Source organism: Bos indicus x Bos taurus, chromosome 2 (genome assembly GCF_003369695.1).
Source record: "Bos indicus x Bos taurus breed Angus x Brahman F1 hybrid chromosome 2, Bos_hybrid_MaternalHap_v2.0, whole genome shotgun sequence".
NCBI lineage: Eukaryota > Metazoa > Chordata > Mammalia > Artiodactyla > Bovidae > Bos > Bos indicus x Bos taurus.
This window is the reverse complement of record NC_040077.1, coordinates 62,474,065-62,489,663: the sequence shown is the minus strand read 5'-3', so window position 1 is coordinate 62,489,663 and position 15,599 is coordinate 62,474,065. Positions and strand designations below refer to the sequence as shown.

At 44.0% G+C, this 15,599-nt stretch overlaps 1 protein-coding gene across 1 annotated transcript in view; it reads right to left on the bottom strand.

Annotated features, from left to right (window-relative positions):
- The window catches only part of TMEM163 (transmembrane protein 163), a 269,056-nt gene that overhangs the window by 212,266 nt on the left and 41,191 nt on the right, over positions 1 to 15,599 (bottom strand). The window lies entirely within an intron of this gene.

Sequence of the window (15,599 nt, the reverse complement as noted above, 5' to 3'; positions counted from 1 at the left end):
TGCAACCCCATGAACTGTACAGTCCATGGAATTCTCCAGGCCAGAATACTAGAGTGGGTAGCCTTTTCCTTCTCCAGGGGATCGTCCCAACCCAGGGATCAAACCCAGGTCTCCTGCATTACAGGCAGATTCTTTACGAGCTGAGCCACAAGGGACGCAAAGTAAGCCAAAGACAAATACCATATGATATTGCTATATGTGGAATCTAAAATATGATACAAATGAACTTATTTACAGAACAGAATCAGACTCACAGACATAGAAAAGTTGTGGTTACCAAAGGTGAAAGGGGATGGGGGTAGGGGAGAGAGAAATTATGAGTTTGGGATTAACAGATACAAACTACTATATATAAAAGATAAACAACAAAATAGATATAAGTTCCTTGTATAGGACAGAGAACTATACTCAGTATTCTGTAATAAACCATAATGGAAAAGAATATGAAAAAGTTTACACACACACAAACACTTTGTTGTACACCAGAAGCTAACACAACACTGTATATCAACTATACTTCAATAAAAATATAGATAGTATCATCTACATAAAGATTTTTCATGGATTAAATGAGATAACCCACAAAACAAACAATGTCTAGCATACAGTAAGTGTTCAATACATGTAACCTGTTGCCAGAATTTACGTAATCTGATGGTTTCCCTTCAGAGATGTCACTTTGGGAGGCCAGAGTCTTTTCTATCAAAGCTTCCATCCTCAGAACATCACTGAAAGCCCTCGATGACACTGTATCTTTCTGACCCAGAGTACAAGCCTTACTAGGGAACTCCATTCAGCACTCACAACGACCCCTTGTTTATCCCAGCAGGAATATGACCTAGTGCTCGAACATTCTTATCGCCCATTTAGCTCAAAGGGTCTATTACCCCAAACCAAACCCATAACAAACAAAGTGCTCCATGTGAGAAGAATTAAAAATCAACTGTGGCAGAGGCTGCTGGTCATCCTTCAATATTTATTCCCTCTTTGTTCTTCTTCTGTAGAAGAAGAAGTAGAAGCCCAGTTTATAGTTGGGCACATGAAGCTGACAAAGGTCCACATAGTCAAAGCTATGGCTTTTCCAGTAGTCATGTATGGATGTGAGAGACTGTAAAGAAGGCTGAGCTCTGAGGAATTGATGCTTTCAATTGTGGTGCTACAGAAGGTTCTTAAGAGTCCCTTGGACTACAATGAGATCAAATCAGGCATTCCTAAAGTAAATCAACCCCGAATATTCATTGAAAGGACTATTGCTACCCTGGCCACCTGATGTGAAGAGCCGACTCGCTGGGAAAGACCTTGATGCTGGGAAAGATTGAAGCAAAATGAGAAGAGGGTGGCAGAGGATGAGATGGTTAGATAGCATCACCGAATCAATGGACATGAATTTGAGCAAACTCCAGGAGATACAGTAGAGGACAGTATCTACTCCAGATGAGGACAGAGGAGCCTGGCATGGTATAGTCCATGGGGTCACAAAGAGTCAGATACAACTTAGAGACTGAACAGCCACACAATACCCAGATGAAGACTCTATTTCCGCCATTCCTTACCACTAGGGATGACCCCACGAGGAAGTTACGGCCAATGAGATGACTGGCCTTGATCTTGCGGTGTTTCCCCTACAGAAAAAAGATAAACCTTCCCCACCTCATTCCCCTTCCCACTGATTGGCATGTGAACATGAAATCTAGACCATGGAAAGTGCATCTCGCTATGTGGAGGCAATCAACATGCTAGAGAAAGCAGAGCGCAAAGAAAGGAAACAGCATTTCTGATACAATGGAGCCATCATAGGAGCCCTGGACTGCTTATGCCTCAGCAGTGTGTTTAAGCCACGACTAACTGGAGTCTCTCAGAGCAAACAAACCTATAGTCCAACTAATTCAGACATGTAATAGTTTCTAAATGTAATTGCAAAAGAAAAGTTTAAAATACATTTTAAGCAAGGAAAACATTCTGTGAAATATCCCAAAGTGACTCCTTAGAAGGGAACACTCAGTCAGCTAGAGTATTAGAGTGTTATTTGTTTAATGAGTCACACACTGTACAGTTAATCATTACATCTCCTGAGATGGGAAGAAAAATCAATCCAATAGTTTAAATCTGACAATTTCAGCCAAACGCATTCAGTTACACTTACAATGTTTTGCAAAGTCTTTGGAACCACACAGTTGGAACTCTAGTGGACAAAGCTCCAGACCTGCTGCTACACGATCTGGGCTGTGGGTCCAGCCCTGCCCAGGAGGGCAAGACCCATGGGGCCTCACCCTCATTTCCCATATTAGAATACTCAGGCTGAGACACTCGGGAGGCAGAGACCAAAAGCCGACAACCAAAGGAAGAAACAGCCTGACAGTAGCCACAAAACTGTCAAGAGAAACAAAACTAGTAAAGACACAAAATGAAAACCCCAAACCCAAAAGAATAATCCATCAAACCCATAAGCCATTGGCACATTACAATTCAACCCCAGTCGGCACACAACCCTCTTCTGGAATAAGCCGAGAGTTTCCGTGTGCGTGTGTCTATATGTGTGCTCACTACTGGCCACATCTTCCTCTCACCCAGGTAACTGGTGGAGTGGGGGTGGGGCAGGGAAGGATACAGATTGTGGTATACAAAGTCTCTTGATCATTGGCTGATCATGTCAATGTATGGCAAAACCCAGTATAATATTGTAAAGTAATTAGCCTACAATTAAAATAAATAAATTTTTTTAAAAATTAAAAGTTAAATTAAAAAAAAAATATTGGAATGGGTTGCCATGCCCTCCTCCAGGGAATTTTCCTGACCCAGGTTATTCCCTTTGTCAAAAATCCATTGCTTAATTCTTTGTTAAGATGTTTTTGTTAGTCTTCTAATCCCTTTTCTCTTCTAAGTGTTACCTTTTGGAGAGTTTTCCCTGTCTCCCCTATGTATACGCCCCAGCAGTAAAAGTAAGATACATCTCCTCTACCCTGTTCATTCCCTTGGAACCACAATATGACGAGTTGTTGGTATTGTTTCATTTATTCATGTATTGTCTGTCCCTATACTACCTTGTAAATATGTACCCTGTCCTTTTTATTGGCAACTGTATAATAAAGATGCATTTTAATTGAAAAAAAATTTTTTATTAAGTTCCTTATAAAAATGCAAAAAAAAAAAAAAATCTTCCAAATAATCAGACCCCAAATTCAATCCCAGGTAGCAGATCCTCACCTTTTTTTTGGTGGTTTCTGCCATTTCTGGTTCCTCTTTCACTATTAATATAGAGCTTGTGCAAAAAAAAGAAAGAAAAGAGGCAAAGAGGTTTCTAGTGGCCGTTCTCCTCTTCATATCCTGTAATGGATTTACAAACGATAAACACAGAGTTTATTTACTTTAAACAAATAACTGATCCCCTAAGAACCCTACCACAAAATAATTTACAAAGGATGTTGGGTGTTTACATCATTTTCCTTTGAGACAGGATGAGCCCATGTTTGTTTCACACTTGGGAAGTGAAAATCCACCACATGAGGTCACTTGTCCACCTCACTGACTAAATGACATTTCCTAAGGGAACTCTCATACCAAGGGATGCAGCACTTCAGGCCTCGTGCTACATGAAAGAGACCACCACAGAGGAGGGAATCAAAGAAGTGGCAAGGGTGTACCCACGGCCACTTCCCAACCACAGCAGCATCCTGCTCAAGCAAAGCCTTGGGCTCCCTGCCCTCACTTGTGAAAAACAGACCAGGGAGTGAATGGAAAGTCTTCTGATCACTTCCAGGATCTGCTCACTCTATAAGGACCAAAGTCCTTCCCCAAAAGCTAACACAAACCCCTTCTGATGCCCGATCATATGTTTCTGAGCTGTTTCTTCCCTTTGCAAAGTCCCTCCTACCTTGGCAATGGCCTAGGGAGTCTTTTCAGATCTAGTCCTATCCTCCAATCACACGGGAAAAGAAAAGAAAAGAATAAAGAGCCCTAGTCACCTCCATGCCCCCCATCCCCCCTTTTTAAACTTTTATTTTTATTGAAGAATAATTGCTTTACTATGTTGCACTAGTTTCTGCTGTACAGCAAACTGAATCAGCTATATGTATACACATATCCCCTTCCTTTTGTACCTCTCTCCCAAACCCCCATCCCAGCCCTCTAGGTCACCACAGAGCACCGAACTGAGCTCCCTGTGCTTTACAGCAGTTTCCCACAAGCTGTCTTACACATGATAGTGTACATATGTCAGTCCTAACCTCCCAATTCACCCACCCTCCCCTTCTCCCACTGTGTCTGCATGTCCATTCTCTACGTGTCTCTATTCCTGCCTCGAAAATAGATTCATCGGTACCATTTTTCTAGATTCCACATATATGCATTAATATACAGTATTTGTTTTTCTCTTTGACTTACCTCACTCTGTATGACAGACTCTAGGTCCATCCACAACTCTACAAATGACTCAATTTCATTCCTTTTTATAGCTGAGTAACATTCCATTGTAGATATGAACCACATCTTCTTTATCCATTCATCTGTCAACGGACATTTAGGTTGCTTCCATGTCCTGGCTATTGTAAATAGTGCCCTCAGTTGGAAGAAAGAAACTGGATCCCTAGTGAAGATTCTCTAACACTCCAATTCCAAAGCTCATCAGCTCTGACAAGCCAGCTTCCAAAGACAGCTACACCAGTAGCTCTCTCATCCCACTTGTGCATCTCACAATGTAACACTGCCACTACCAAGAGGTGGGTCTACATTCTCTTCACCTGAACCTGGGTAGAGCTCTGTGACCTCTTCAATAAAGAGAACGTAGCACAGCTTCTACAGCTACACTACACAAAGTACTGCTGCTGCTGCTGCTAAGTCGCTTCAGTTGTGTCCAACTCTGTGCGACCCCATAGATGGCAGCCCACTAGGCTCCTCTGTCCCTGGGATTCTCCAGGCAAGAATACTGGAGTGGGTTGTCATTTCCTTCTCCAATGCATGAAAGTGAAAAGTGAAAGTGAATTCGCTCAGTCGTGTCTGACTCTTAGTGACCCCATGGACTGCAGCCTACCAGGCTCCTCCGTCCATGGGATTTTCCAGGCAAGAGTACTGGAGTGGGGTGCCGTTGCCTTCTCCACACAAAGTACAGCAGCTTCCAATTCTTTCTCTCTTGTGACACGTACCTTCAGAGCCCTGAGCAAGCCCAACAAAGAACAAGTCTGGTGACCCTGATGCCACCGTGCTGGAGAGGTAACATGAAAGACTCCATGGGAGTGGACAGAGATGTCCACGAAGTCCCCTCTATGCCATTCCCCAGCTGTACAAGGGTCTCCTCACAACCCCAGACATGTGCGCAAACAAGCCTTTGACGTGACCTAAACCACAGCCATTCTCTGATGGCAACCTCACCAGAGGCCCCAGGCCCAAACCACACAGCTGAACTGCACCCAAATGTCTGACCCACAGAAACCACAAAATGCAGGTCATTGTTGGTTTGGAGCCATTACATTTCTATGCAACATAGTGACTGGAACTCAGGATCTTTATCCCCCAAGATAGCAATTTACCAGCTCTGGGGTATGTTTAGAACATCTTATCAGCATGCAGTTTCACAACTCAACTTCTGGTAGGATAAATGGCACTTTTAAAAAAATGAGTTTAAATTTTTACTTTAAGATGTTGACAATACCTCTTTTAGGATTCCTTGAGAGACCTCAAGGCGTCTCAAACTGGGGTTAGGTAATCCTCAGAGCTAGAAAAGGGAAGGGCCCTCCTGTGCTCCCCAAGAGCAGACCCAGAGTTGAGGACCCGCAGAGGTGGGCGAAATGGGGGCCTCTCCACACCATCTTAAGCATTCTTGCCCTTACACCATCCTTCCTCCACTACAACAGCTATAATGAGCAAGCCTCTGACCACTGGGACTCAGGCTCACTTGTCAATCAAAAACAAAACAAAACAAATGGACTGGTGACACTGAATTGGCTAGAGTTGCTAGAATCCAATGGCTGTGGGCAGTGACAGGAAGTGACATGTGAGGGGAAGAAAGGCTTACTGGGAACAGCTGGGAGGAAGGGAGGGGGCATGCCCTAGGATCAGGAAGGTTCCATTTCAGAAAACCAGAGGCCTTTAAACTGAGTTTGGCTGGAATGTGAGATCGATCATCTGTAACTAGATACTTTCCCACAAAGAGCCAAATACTTGAAATTAAAGTCCTCGATTTTAGAGGCCTTTGAAACCTACACCATGTTGCTGCTGCTGCTGCTAAGTCGCTTCCGTAGTGTCCGACTCTGTACGACCCCATAGACGGCAGCCCACCAGGCTCCCCTGTCCCTGGGATTCTCCAGGCAAGAACACTGGAGATTCCTGCATAAATAAAAACTGTCTGGGATGTTTTTGCTCATTTCTGGCTCATTTCTTTTTTTCAGCTGCTGATCCCTTTGTCCTTACAGATGGCTCATCTTTTTTGAGTAACTCAGTCCCCGTCCTGGGAAAGGCCTGCCCTCTGCACACCACGCTGTTTGCAAAGGCTTCCCTCTGGAGAGGTTTTCCATCGACCCACGAAGCCTTGTCTGCAGGCTGATGAGTGGGACCACGTGCCCTGTCTGTCCTCGCCAGTGCTTCACTGGCCCTCAATAAAGACTAATAATGCTGAGACTGGCACCAGACCCAAGACACGCAGGTCCCCAAAGGTTGAGAGTACTGTCTGGGTTGCAGAATCCTCACTATTAGCAAAGCCAATTCAGAGACCCAAACACACTCAGGTGATTCACTGCTGAAATCACCCAAGCTGCTCCACCAGCGAGGAGGCCCACCCCTCCCCAACTCCTGGTCCCTGAAAGCCTCTAGGATCAGTCACTATTAACTCTTCCCAAACTGTTTTGGCTCCACCAGACACCAATACACATGCCCCTTCTGTGTCTGGAATCACTCTCTACAGCCTGGCTCTCTGGGAACACTCACCTCCCAGGGTTAAAGCCCCAAACTAAGTCCTCTGTCCAGAACTGGGGACTGAGACCCCTGCTTCATCCTGCTGACTCCTGGAATGCTGCTTTTCTCCATTCTGTCACTGCCCCATTCACCCTCTCCTGGGGCTTTTTCCTTCCCATCTCCAGCTATAAAACTGAAACGCAATTGTCATCTTCCCCCGTCCTTGGAGAGACAGAATGGTGAAATGCAAGGAGCACAGGAAGTGGAGATGATCAGCAGGAATGCAGGCTGAGCCCCACTACTGAGAGGCCTGACACAGAATTGAAGAGTAACACCCCGGGCTTCCCTGGTGGCTCAGCGGAAAAGAATTCGCCTGCAATCCAGGAGACACAGAAGACCCGGGTTTGATCCTTGGGGCAGGAAGATCCCCTGGAGAAAGAAATGGATACCCACTCCAGTATTCTTGCCTGGAGAATTCCGTGGACAGGGGAGCCTGGTGGGCTACAGTCCATGAGGTCGCAAACAGTCGGACACAACTGAGCGACTAACACTTTCACCCTGAATTCAAAGCCAGCGCCATCCATCACTAGCTTGTGACTCAGGGCAAGTGACCCAACTTCTCTGGACCCTGGCTTCCTCCTCTGTGCAATGGGATAGTGAAAAAAACCATCTTAGAAGGCTATTGTGAAGCTGAATTAAGCTAATACGTGTAAAATACTCAGAACCTAGCTTGACATGCTAGGATGTCAAGCTAAATGCTGGATATACGTTATCAACAATTATTCATTATCATTATCCTTACATCACTTACAGTTCATCTACTGCCACCCTTCATAAGATGGATATAAAGATAGAAGGGGATTCTGTTTGTGAAAAATACTTTGTAAATTATAAAAATATGAAAAATTTATAGCCATTGCTACTTGTCTCCCCCACAAAATCCCTAACCTTAGCATCCTGCTCATTTTAAGGGTTTAACTCTACCATTAAGGAACAGAGTGGATGGTATTAGATAGGAAGAAATTAAAATATAGAAACACAGGTACTGAGTATCTATACTCCTGTACAGCAAGGAGATCAAACCAGTCAATCCTAAAGGGAATCAACCTCAAAAAATTCACTGGAAGGACTGATGCTGAAGCTGAAGCTCTAATACTTTGGCAACCTGACACAAATGGCCAATTCTCTAGAAAAAGACTGTGACGCTTGGAAAGACTGAGGGCAGGAGGAGAAGGGAGCAGCAGAGGATGAGATGGTTAGATAGCATCACCAACTCAATGGACATGAGCTTGAGCAAACTCTGGGAGATAGTGGAGGACAGGGAAGCCTAGCGTGCTGTAGTTCATGGGGTCGCAAAGAGTCAGACACGACTTAACAACACCACCTCTGTAATCCAGAAATCTCTGTGCTTATATGTTGTATACTACTGACCTCCACTTGGATAGACCACATAGGCCACGTGACATGAATACATACAAAAGTGAGTTTATCATTTCCCTCCCGCCCCACAATGAATGACCCTAATCCTGATCATCATCCTATATTTCTTAAGTCCACTAAATTCATCCATCCTGCATACTGGCAAATTACGCTCCACCCTCCTCAATCGAAGTCACCCTGTTCCTGTCAGTGTTTCCTTTCTCACCTACCATAGACCACTGCTGCTGCTCTGTTCCACCATCTGCCCAACCTCACCATCGCTAGCTGCCATCCCTGGGGGGCTTACTAAGGATGTCTCTGCCTCTATCTGTGCCCCCAAAACCCCACAGGGGCCAGTTTTCCAAAGTGCAAATTAAATCACACCATCATTTCCCTGCATGGAGTCCTCCAGGGTCCTACCACAGCTGTGGTGCTGAGCTTTTGGTTTGCAAACCCCATGAAAAATCTAATAAACATCATCAACCCCCACCACAGGAAAATGCACAACACCTCAACTTTCACACACAGGTCAGGTGGTACGAGAGACTTCTGGTGTCCTTCCATTAACCTAGGATAAGAAGCCCTGATCGGAAGGTCAAGGCCCACGTCACAGGTTCACACCAGCCCTTGCTGGTCTGCCTCTGAAGAACCTTCATTTCCAACTCTCTCTCACCTTGTACTTGAATGGCCCACAGACCCTCCAACAGCCCACATTCTTTCACGAGTTGCCTTCTCCTTTCAGTGCTATAACTCCCTGAAAAGCCCCCTACCCCCAGGAAAAACTATGCTGCTCATTTCTGTTTTCCTAGGGCCGAGTGCTCAGACATGAAAATGAGTTGAACAACATAAGCAAGTTTAAGCTAGTAGTTTGTTTTAAATCATATGACAGACAGAATAATGCCCCCCAAAGATGTCCATGTCATGATCCCCAGAACCTGTCAAGATTTTACCTTAATGGCAAAAGGGATTATGTGAGTATGATTAAATTAAGGATCTTGAGATACAGAGATGATCCTGGATACTTCAGGTGGACCCCACATCATCACAAGAGTCTGTATAAGGGAAACAGGGAGAATGGAAAGTGACAATGGAAGCAGAGATTGAAGTGATATGATTGCTGGATGAATGGAGGCCCCACAGCAAAAAGTGGAAAAGCCTCTAGAAACTGGAAAAGGCAAGAAAACAGCTCCGGGGAGACCCAGAGAAACCGGAAAGAAAAAAGCCCTGCCAAGAACTTGATTTTAGCCCACTGAAGCCGACTTCAGACTTCTGATCTCAAGAACTGTAACATAATAACTTTGTGTGGGTTTTAAGCCACTAGGTTTGTGGTTGTTACAGAATAGGAAATTAACACAAATTACTATACACAACTATTTGTTGTTTACTCGCTAAGTTATATCCAATTCTTTTGCAACCCCAGGGACTGTAGCCCACCAGGCTCCTCTGCCCATAGGATTTTCCAGGCAAGAATATTGGAGTGGGTTGCCATTTCCTTCTCCAGGGGATCTTCCCAACCCAGGGATCAAACATATGTCTCCTGCATTGCAGGTAGATACTTTACCGCTGAGCCACCAGGAAAGCCCATATACAAAACTATATTGTTGTATATTCTCATTACATCACTGTTCAGAATTCTAAAACTGTGTTTCTAGTTATCTATCAACAGGGGGCTAGTTTAAGCATCTCACATTCATTAGGAAACAAAAGGTTGTTATTTTTTGATCATTTATAGATACATACAAACACACACTTTTATCCAGGATATAAATTCTTCCATATAGATATATTAGGGGTATATTAGGGGCATACTTTCCTGTACATAAATCAGATCGTACTATACACTGCTACTGCTAAGTCACTTCAGTCATGTGCGACCCCATAGACGGCCTCCTACCAGGCTCCTCTGTCCCTGGGATTCTTGAGGCAAGAACACTGGATTGGGTTGCCATTTCCTTCTCCAAAGCAAAAAGTGAAAAGTAAAAATGAAGTTGCTCGGTCGTGTCTGACTCTTAGCGACCCCATGGACTGCAGCCTACCAGGCTCCTCCGTCCATGGGATTTTCCAGGCAAGAGTACTAGAGTGGGGTGCCATTGCCTTCTCCCTTACTTTCTATGTACCAATCATATTTTACAAATATGTATTAAAACAAAAAGACATATATGAAGACATCTCTACTTCAGGGAAAAACTCATTTCCTGAAATTTCATGTCAAAATTTCATTCTGATCATCACACAAAGAAAAAAGACCAAGTATTAATACAATTTAATGAAATACATCATTACACTACTTTTCTTATTAATAAAAATGATGAACCAATGAAAGAAATGTGAACCATGTAGGCATGAAGATAATTGTATCTGGGTTTCAACTTCAGCCACTTGTATCACCTGAGGTTTTCCAAAACCCTTTATTATTGCCACAATTTCCAGTGTGGCTGGCTGTCTAATTACTAATCTCACTGAGATGTTGACAAACTACCACAGGGGAACAGCAGTAAGATGCGTAGCTCTGATTTCTCAGGGGACCAATACGCACAGCTCATAATGGGGACTATATGAATAATTCAGATATTTCCTGCCTGGAAAAAATTACTTTTAGATATGTAAGCCTAAGTCAGATTGAATTAATTAAAGAAGATGAATATGAAGGAAAGTAGATTCTGTCCCTTAGCTTCACAAGTCACAGTTGGAAACTTTATCTAGAGCCACAACAGGGCAGCCTCCATGGGAGAACGGCACTCATTAACTGCAGGTCTTGGAATCTGGGAATCAAATTGTCTTCTTTCTCAAAAGCCAAAAAGCCAGGCAAAAGCAATCACTGATGATTTCCTAACATTCCACAGAGCACAGCTCCCCAAAAAGAGAAGACCCCTCAGGTTAGCCCCCAAGTGCTAAAGAAATATGTCAATTAGATGCTTTCAGACAGAAAGAATGTGAGAGTTTAGCAAGGACCCAGGACAATGATTCTCGCAACCACACCATTCTCACCCTCATTAATACAATTCTCCTAAACTCAGCTCTTAATTCAACGGCCAGGAGGAAAGCTGACTTGTGTGCCCCGCAAGGTTCAATGAAGGTGCAGTCTTGCGGCTGCTCCCTGGAGGGAGAAAAAGCCCTGACCTGCAGCATTTGCCAATTTCCATGCGGACAGGACTGAGTGACTGAACTGATGGTGTAAATATATACATTGTTGCCAATTTCAAGCTACCAGCTCAATGTCAGGAATTTACAAAAACCCTGAAAATTTAGCAATTTTCACCCATTCTCAAAAGAACAAAAAAACTCTGTGATATCTCACAGACATGCCTGAACCTCCATGAATTCTTACATAAAGAATTGGTTTTTTGTGTGTTCTCTCTTCAAACACATGTCTTTCTGATGGGTTATACTAATATATTGTTTAGTACTGCAGTGGGCATATATGAATTCATATTTTTTTCAAACAGTGTTATTGAGACATAATTTACACATCATATAATTCACTGATTTAAGTATACCTGTCAATCATTCTGCAGAGTTGCACAACCATTACTGTGGCTTAGTTTAGAATATTATAATAGTTAGAATATTGTCACCCTCCCCAAAACAAACTCCTTACACTCTAGAAGTCACCTCTCACTTTCCCCCAACATCTCCAGCCTTAGGCAAACATTTATATACTTTCAGTCTCTATACATTTGCCTATTCTGGTATCTCACATACATGACATCATGTAATTTTATACATATATTTTTAAACATAAAAATATTTGGGAATGGGACTTCCCTGGTGGTCCAGTGGTTAAGAATCTGCTTCCAATGCAGGGGACGAGAGTTCAATCCCTAGTTGGGGAACTAAGATCCCACATGCCTCGAGGCAACTAAGTCTGTGCACCTCAACAAACTAGCCCATGTGCCATAATTACAGAGCCCACACGCTTGCAGGTTGGGAACCCTCTTGCCACACACAATGCAACTGAAAATAAAATAATTTTTAAAAAAGAGAGAGAGAGGAAAAAAATATTTGGGATGAACAGACTATAATGAGTTAGTGCTACATGAGGCAATGCAAAGTGAAAAGCTTAACCACCCTCACTGTTCTCTCCTAGAACCAACTGATAAGACATTGTAAATAGGGCAGAAAAAACTTGAAGGCAGTATCCATGTTTTCTCTTGTCAATTTTTTTCCACAGACACAGCCCCTAGGCAGAAGGATGTAAAATACCATGAATGTGTCCACATCCCCTTAGTGTAACTTGTGAGGGCTGCACAATCAAAGCCGGTGACCCTGCTCTCCGGCCTTCCTCCCACAGACATCCTAGCCTTGACCATGCAGAGGAAGGTTGCCTTTGAAGACGTGCCAGGATTCTCACACGTCAGGAAGGAAGCTGCAAGGAAAAGCCTGAGGCCCGCTGGACTGCCATGATGGGGCTATTTTAAAAAAAAAAAATAGATGCTTTTTTCAAAAGCATCTCCCAAGTTTCAGCAGCTCATCTGGCTGCCCTTGCCTCAATGAAATCCCACTCCTCGTAAGAGAAACACTGGAGACAAAAAACTTACTGCAAAATCCATGTAGGAAAAGCATGGGGAAGACAGAAAATGAAGGTGCTGGTAGCCTTTTAAAACAAAGACACCACCATCTTTCAGTACCTTTTTAAAAAAACATACCATGGTGTAAACTCTTATAAGCAAAAGACAGACTTCACTTCAGGGCAAGGGCTGCATAGAAGGGAGATATTTTCAATCTCAGAAGGTCTGTTTATAACAAAGTTGACCCAAACCACAGAATACAAAACTGTATTTATAATATGACCACATATATATGATTCTTGAAATAGATTAAAAGTTCAGGGGTGAACAAAAAATATTAAAATGGCTGTCCCTGGGATATGGGAGAAGAACAGAGGACTATTTTTTTTTTCCAAATGATGTGTTACTGTCATAATATTACTTGGTAATAAATACCCAAGTAGCCTTTTATCTTTTTAATTTAAACGCAACCCATGTTATATCAATTCATAATGCAATGGACAGCAGCTCTTCCCACGATGCTGGACACCTCGGCAAGAACAAGCAAGGTCATTATTCTCCTCCTAGGGTTTAACAGCAAGGAGAAGCTCTGGCCGTGAAAAGCTCCTCCACCTTCCAGAAAACTCACCTGCAGCCAAACCAGGAAGACGGGGCCAGCCCTGCCCCAACAGGAAGTGCCGTGCACTCTTGGTCAGGGTTACTTTTTCTTTCTGGTCTCAGGACTGATTTTGCTGTTGCAGCTCCAGAAGGCATATTTTCTAGAACTGCACTGAGCCCTTGAAAATCATCTTTAACATCTGCCCTTTCCCCGAGCCACTAGCAAACACCCAAGAGTAAGGAGAGCTGGATAGAGACCCCGAGGAGCTCTGAGGTTTAAGGTCCACAGGCTACACCAGGGCAGGGAGGAATCCCACTATTCTGGAAGCTAGACGTGAGTTGAGGCTCCATGCCAAAACAATACAAACGGTGCATCCTGCCTCGTCCCCCCGCCCTTGACGTGAGCACAGGGATGTGTTCCCCTCTTTGGCTGCCTTTCCAGGCTGTATGAATTACACAGGAAAAAAGGGGGACAAGGTTTCTGTTTGTAAGTAACATGGCGCTGTGGGGACTGTTTACGTTTACGTCTGGATCTTTCTCACTAGAATGAGCTCCTGCGGGAAAATCCAGAATCATCTATCATAATCAGCCTTCCGGTCCCCCCAGTGGGGGCAAGGCTGCTGGGCATCGAGGTAAGACCAGTGGTTCCGGAATCTTCAGACCTGCGTTCACACCCAGTCTCTACTACTCACATCACCCCCAGGAGCGCCTTCATTTTCCACACCTGTAAAACCAAACCACCGCAGTACCTGGGGCAGCAAGGATCCAGAGCCATCAGAAGCTGTGACACATTCACTGAGCCAATCCAATGGTCACTGCTTGGGATACGTTATTATTTTTCTAGGCGATCAATAGATGCCTGCTGAATATACTAATCTTTCAAGTTATTGGTTTTTAATTGCTTTAAAATGAATCTTTATTGAGCTGTTTTGTTCACCTCTAACTCCAAGTAGATAAGCCACATTTTAATGAGGCCGCTGTATTTGAGAACAACTGTTACCTCAAGAGATAACCATGCCAATCTTTCGCCTAATGAAAAACACTGTCAAGATCTATGTATGTACAGAAAAACAATAGCCTTGTACACAGAGATGATGATCATCATATTTGACAACAGAGCTCTGGCCTCCATCAGCCATAAAGAACAGCATCTGTTCCTGGGCTGGGGTCAGGCCTGGAGGCCCACACCCTTTCAGCAGCTGGTTAGTGGGTATGTCACAGGATCTTGGCAGGGCGTAGGGGTGGGTGCAAGGGTGGAGGCAGGGCTAGATTGGGCTAGTGGCTGCTCACCATGTGGTGTTTTAACAACCAGCAAAGCCATCCTGGTAGGGAACACTGACCCCCAGCCCCTCGGCTAGAGAATATGTACTTATGACCAAACATGTTCCATATGTGTATATAACTATACCTGTAGCTTTACTTGTTTGGTCCATCAGCTTTAGAACAAACTCATTCATTTTCAGTCATACATAGTATTAGAAGTAGTCTCCTCAGGATTTCCCTAGTGGCCCAGTGGCCAAGATTCTGTGCTCCCAATGCAGGGGTCTCAAGTTTGATCCCCAGTCAGGGAACCAGATCCCACATGCCACAGCTAAAAATTCACATGCTGCAACTAAAGATCCCGCATGCCATAACTAAGACCTGGTATTGACAAATAAATAAATAATTTGAAAAAAAAGAAGAAGAGGCCTTCTCCTCCACTTAGGGCACAGTGGCATTTCAAGTAGGTGACAGGTGTGTGCCATGGACCCCACCCACCGTGCCCACTTCACTCATTTTCATGCCTGCCTGGCTCCTGTAAGAATTTACATTTAGAAAGAACAATTTCATCCAAGTGATTGAGTGGAGAAGAGCTCTGCATTGGAAGGAAGAGCAGTGTGAGGAGCTGTAAAATGACTCCAGAGCATACCAGGCCTTTCTAAGGCATTTAATTTGATTCATATACCTGCCTTGGAAAGGGCCAATGGAGAGCATCACTGTCCCTGTTGTACAGACAGGTGCGGAGGCTCTGAGAGACTCAAGGTCTTGCTCAAGGCCACAGAACTAGTAAGTGGTGCCCTATCTAGAAACAAGTTTCCTAACCCCAGAAGCTCATCCCCAGCCCCCACCACCACCCCACAATTGAGTGATGCCATGGGGAGGGGCTCACCCACAAAGTCCTTTTCCACTCTGCCCAGAGACTTGCCCAGCCTC